Here is a 6,329-nt window from a genome sequence, read left to right as displayed (position 1 = left end):
AAAAGGCATCAAATTTTAGAGCTGGATGACACTTTAGATGCAGTCCAATGACCTCTCTTTATTTTTTATTGTGATAAAATATACATAACATACAATTTAGCATTTTAGCCATTTTAACTGCACAATTCGACGACGATCCATCTCTCGATCCTGACGCCTGATCCGATTTTGATCGAGGATCCCTGATTGATTTCGGATCCTTCCGAGTTCTGATCCGATCGCAGCGGGCCGCCGCCGCGCTTCGCCCGGATGCTGAGCGGCGGCGGCGGCGGCGGCGGCGGTGTCGGTGGTATGCAGCAGGCAGGTGGTAAGTGCAGCAAGGGTGGGCGGGCTCTCGACTTAATACCTTTAACCATACCACCAAATCGACCCTCCCACCTCAGTTGACTGCATCACCATGCCCAGCCACTTTATATTTATCGAAACTTAATCTGCTGGTTCCCAACCCTGTCTGGCGGATCCTCTTGCCTCAGCCTCTCAAAGTGCTGGTATTACAGGCATGAGCCACCATGCCTGGCCCATTCTACTTTCTGTCTCTATGAATTTGACTAGTAGTCACTTATATAGGTACCTTATGTAAGTGAAATCATACAGTATTTCTCCTTTTGCGATTGGCTTATTTCAGTCAGCACAATGTCCTCAAGGTTCATCCATGTTGTTGTAGCATATGTTAGAATTTCCTTCCTTTTTCTTGACAGTATCTCACTCTGTTGCCCAGGCTGGAGTGCAATGGCATGATCTTGGCTCACTGCAACCTCCACCTCCTGGTTTCAAGCAATTCTCCTGTCTCAGCCTCCCGAGTAGATTACAGGCACACACCACCATGCCTGGTTAATTTTTGTATTTTTAGTAGAGATGGAGTTTCACCATATTGGTCAGGCTGGTCTCAAACTCCTGACCTCAGGTGATCCACACACTTTGGCATCCCAAAGTGTTGAAATTACAGGTGTGAGCCACTGCAACCAAACAAATTTCCTTCCTTCCTTTTTTTTTATTTTTTATTATACTTCAAGTTCTATGGTACATGTGCCCAATGTGCAGGTTTGTTACATATGTATACATGTGCCATGTTGAGTGTGCTGCACCCATTAACTTGTCATTTACATTAGGTATATCTCCTAATGTTATCCCTCCCACCTCCATCCACCCTGTAATAGGCCCCGGTGCCCAAGTGTTCTCATTGTTCAATTCTGACCTATGAGTGAGAACATGCGGTGTTTGGTTTTCTGTCCTTGTGATAGTTTGCTGGGAATGATGGTTTCCAGCTGCATCCATGTCCCTGCAAAGGACATGAACTCATCCTTTTTTTATGGCTGCATAGTATTCCATGGTGTATATGTGCCACATTTTCTTAATCCAGTCTGTCACTGATGGACATTTGGGTTGGTTCCAAGTCTTTGCTATTGTTAATGGTATCGTAATAAACATATGTGTGCATGTGTCTTTATAGCAGCATGACTTATAATCCTTTGGGTATATACCCAGCAATGGGATGGCTGGGTCAAATGGTATTTCTAGTTCTAGATCCTTGAGGAATTGCTACACTGCCTTCCACAATGGTTGAACTAGTTTACAGTCCCACCAACAGCATAAAAGTGTTCCTATTTTTCCACATCCTCTCCAGCACCTGCTGTTTCCTGACTTTTTAATGATTGCCATTCTAACTGGTGTGAGATGGTATCTCATTGTGGTTTTGATTTGTGTTTTTCTGATGGCCAGTGATGATGAGCATTTTTCTATGTGTCTGCTGGTTGCGTAAGTGTCTTCTTTTGAGAAGTGTCTGTTCATATCCTTCGCCCAGTTTTTGATGGGGTTGTTTGATTTTTTCTTGTAAATTTGTTTAAGTTCTTTGTAGATTCTGGATATTAGCCCTTTGTCAGATGGGTAGATGGTAAAAATTTTCTCCCATTCTGTAGGTTGCCTGTTCACTCTGATGGTAGTTTCTTTTGCTGTGCAGAAGCTCTTTAGTTTAATTAGATCCCATTTGTCTATTTTGGCTTTTGTTGCCATTGCTTTTGGCGTTTTAGTCATGAAGTCCTTGCCCATGCCTATGTCCTGAATGGTGTCGCCTTGGTTTTCTTCTAGGGTTTTTATGATTTTGGGTCCAACATTTAAGTCTTTAATCCATCTTGAATTAATTTTTGTATAAGGTGTAAGGAAGGGATCCAGTTTCAGCTTTCTACATATGGCTAGTCAGTTTTCCCAGCACCATTTATTAAATAGGGAATCCTTTCCCCATTTCTTGTTTTTGTCAGGTTTGTCAAAGATCAGATGGCTGTAGATGTGTGGGATTATTTCTGAGGGCTCTGTTCTGTTCTATTGGTCTGTATCTCTGTTTTGGTACCAGTACCATGCTGTTTTGGTTACTTTAGCCTTGTAGTATAGTTTGAAGTCAGGTAGCGTGATACCTCCAGCTTTGTTCTTTTGGCTTAGGATTGTCTTGGCAATGTGGGCTCTTTTTTGGTTCCATATGAACTCTAAAGTAGTTTTTTCCAATTCTGTGAAGAACGTCATTGGTAGCTTGATGGGGATGGCATTGAATCTATAAATTACCTTGGGCAGTATGGCCATTTTCATGATGTTGATTCTTCCTATCCATGAGCATGGAATGTTCTTCCATTTGTTTGTGTCCTCTTTTATTTCGTTGACCAGTGGTTTGTAGTTCTCCTTGAAGAGGTCCTTCACATCCCCTGTAAGTTGGATTCCTAGGTATTTTATTCTCTTTGAAGCAATTGTAAATGGGAGTTTTCTCATGATTTGACTCTCTGTTTGTCTGTTATTAGTGTGTAGGAATACTTGTGATTTTTGCACATTGATTTTGTATTCTGAGACTTTGCTGAAGTTTCTTATCAGCTTAAGGAGATTTTGGGCTGAGAAGATGGCGTTTTCTACATATATAATCATGTCATCTGCAAACAGGGACAACTTGGCTTCCTCTTTTCCTAATTGAATACCCTTTATTTCTTTCTCCTGCCTGATTGCCCTGGCCAGAACTTCCAACACTATGTTGAATAGGAGTGGTGAGAGAGGGCATACCTGTCTTGTGCCAGTTTTCAAAGGGAATGCTTCCAGTTTTTGCCCATTCAGTATGATATTGGCTGTGGGTTTGTCATAAATAGCTCTTATTATTTTGAGATACGTCCCATCAAGACCTAGTTTATTGAGAGTTTTTAGTATGAAGGGCTGTTGAATTTTGTAGAAGGCCTTTTCTGCATCTATTGAGATAATCATGTGGGTTTTGTCTTTGATTCTGTTTATATGATGGATTACATTTATTGATTTGCATATGTTGAACCAGCCTTGCATCCCAAGGATGAAGCCAACTTGATCATGGTGGATAAGCTTTTTGATGTACTGTAGGATTCAGTTTGCCAGTATTTTATTGAGGATTTTTGCATTGATGTTCATCAGGGATATTAGTCTAAAATTCTCTTTTTTTGTTGTGTCTCTGCCAGGTTTTGGTATCAGGATGATGCTGGCCTCATAAAAAGAGTTAGGGAGGATTCTTCCTTTTTCTATTGATTGGAATCGTTTCAGAAGGAATGGTACCAGTTCCTCTTTGTACCTTTTGTAGGATTTGGCTGTGAATCTATCTGGTCCTGTACTTTTTTTGGTTGGTAGGCTATTAATTATTGCCTCAATTTCAGAGCCTGTTATTGGTCTATTCAGAGATTCAACTTCTTCCTGGTTTAGTCTTGGGAGAATGTATGTGTCCAGGAATTTATCCATTTCTTCTAGATTTTCTAGTTTATTTGCATAGTGGTGTTTATAGTATTCTCTGATGACAGTTGGTATCTCTGTGGGATTAGTGGTGATATCCCCTTTATCATTTTTTATTGCATTTATTTGATTCTTCTCTCTTTTCTTCTTTATCAGTCTTGCTAGTGGTCTATCAATTTTGTTGATCTTTTAAAAAAACCAGCTCCTGGATTCATTGATTTTTTGAAGGGTTTTTTGTGTCTCTATCTCCATCAGTTCTGCTCTGATCTTAGTTATTTCTTACCTTCTGCTAGCTTTTGAATGTGTTTGCTCTTGCTTCTCTAGTTCTTCTAATTGTGATGTTAGGGTGTCAATTTTAGATATTTCCTGCTTTCTCTTGTGGGCATTTAGTGCTATAATTTTCCCTCTACACACTGCTTTAAATGTGTCCCAGAGATTCTGGTATGTTGTGTCTTTGTTCTCATTGGTTTCAAAGAACATCTTAATTTCTGCCTTCATTTCGTTATGCAGCCAGTAGTCATTCAGGAGCAGGTTGTTCAGTTTCCATGTAGTTGAGCAGTTTTGAGTGAGTTTTTTAATCCTGAGTTCTAGTTTGATTGCACTGTGGTCTGAGAGACAGTTTGTTGTAATTTCTGTTCTTTTACATTTGCTGAGGAGTGATTTACTTTCAACTATGTGGTCAATTTTGGAATAAGTGTGATGTGGTGCTGAGAAGAATGTATATTCTGTTGATTTGGGGTGGAGAGTTCTGTAGATGTCTATTACATCTGCTTGGTGCAGAGGTGAGTTCAATTCCTGGATATCCTTGTTAACTTTTGGTCTCGTTGATCAGTCTAATGTTGACAATGGGGTGTTAAAGCCTCCCATTAGTATTGTGTTGGAGTCAAAGTCTCTTTGTAGGTCTCTAAGGACTTGCTTTATGAATCTGGGTGCTCCTGTATTGGGTGCATATATATTTGGGATAGTTAGCTCTTCTTGTTGAATTGATCCCTTTACCATTATGTAATGACCTTCTTTGTCTCTTTTGATCTTTGTTGGTTTGAAGTCTGTTTTACCAGAGACTAGGATTGCAACCCCTGCTTTTTTTGTTTTCCATTTTCTTGGTAGATCTTCCTCCATCCCTTTATTTTGAGCCTATATGTGTCTCTGCATGTGAGATGGGTCTCCTGAATACAGCACACTGATGGGTCTTGACTCTATCCAATTTGCAGTCTGTGTCTTTTAATTGGGGCATTTAGACCATTTACATTTAAGGTTCATATTGTTATGTGTGAATTTGATCCTGTCATTATGATGTTCACTGGTTATTTTGCCCATTAATTGATGCAGTTTCTTCATAGAATCGACGTTCTTTACAATTTGGCATGTTTTTGCAGTGGTTGGTACCATTTGTTCCTTTCCATGTTTAGTGCTTCCTTCAGGAGCTCTTGTAAGGCAGGCCTGGGGGTGACAAAATCTCTCAGCATTTGCTTGTCTGTAAATAATTTTATTTCTCCTTCACTTATGAAGCTTAGTTTGGCTGGATATGAAATTCTGGGTTGAATATTCTTTTCTTTAAGAATGTTGAATATTGGCCCCCACTCTCTTCTGGCTTGTAGGGTTTCTGCTGAGAGATCCGCTGTTAGTCTGATGGGCTTCCCTTTGTGGGTAATTCGACCTTTCTCTGTGGCTGCTCTTAACCCTTTTTCCTTCATTTCAACCTTGACAAATCTCACAATTATGTGTCTTGGGGTTGCTGTTCTCAAGGAGTATCTTTGCAGTGTTTTCTGTATTTCCTGAATTTGAATGTTGGCCTGCCTTGCTAGGTTGGGGAAGTTCTCCTGGATAATATCCTGAAGAGTGTTTTCCAACTTGATTCTTTTCTCCTTGTCACTTTCAGGTACACCAATCAGACGTAGATTTGGTCTTTTCACGTAGTCCCATATTTCTTGGAGGTTTTGTTCATTTCCTTTTACTCTTTTTTCTCTAAACTTCTCTTCTTGCTTCATTTCATTCATTTGATCTTCAGTCACTGATACCCTTTCTTCCACTTGATCAAATCGGCCACTGAAGCTTGTGCATGCGTCATGTTGTTCTTGTGCCATGGTTTTCAGCTCCATCAGGTCATTTAAGGTCTTCTCTACACTGTTTATTCTAGTTAGCCATTCGTCTAATCTTTTTTTCAGGATTTTTAGCTTCTTTGCGATGGGTTTGAACTTCCTTCTTTAGCTGGGAGAAGTTTGTTATTGCCTATCGTCTGAAGCCTTCTTCTCTCAACTTGTCAAAGTCATTCTCTGTCCAGCTTTGTTCCATTGCTGGCAAGGAGCTGTGTTCCTTTGGAGGAGAAGAGGTGCTCTGATTTTTAGAATTTTCAGCTTTTCTGCTCTGATTTCTCCCCATCTTTGTGGTTTTATCTACCTTTGGTCTTTGATGATGGTGACATACAGATGGGGTTTTGGTGTGGATGTCCTTTCTGTTTGTTAGTTTTCCTTCTAACAGTCAGGACCCTCAGTTGCAGGTCTGTTGGAGTTTGATGGAGGTCCACTCCAGTCCCTGTTTGCCTGAGTATCACCAGCGGAGGCTGCAGAACGGCAAATGTTGCTGCCTGATCCTTTTTCTGGAACCTTCAT

Source organism: Papio anubis, chromosome 7 (genome assembly GCF_008728515.1).
Source record: "Papio anubis isolate 15944 chromosome 7, Panubis1.0, whole genome shotgun sequence".
Lineage (NCBI taxonomy): Eukaryota > Metazoa > Chordata > Mammalia > Primates > Cercopithecidae > Papio > Papio anubis.
This window is presented reverse-complemented; position numbering follows the sequence as displayed.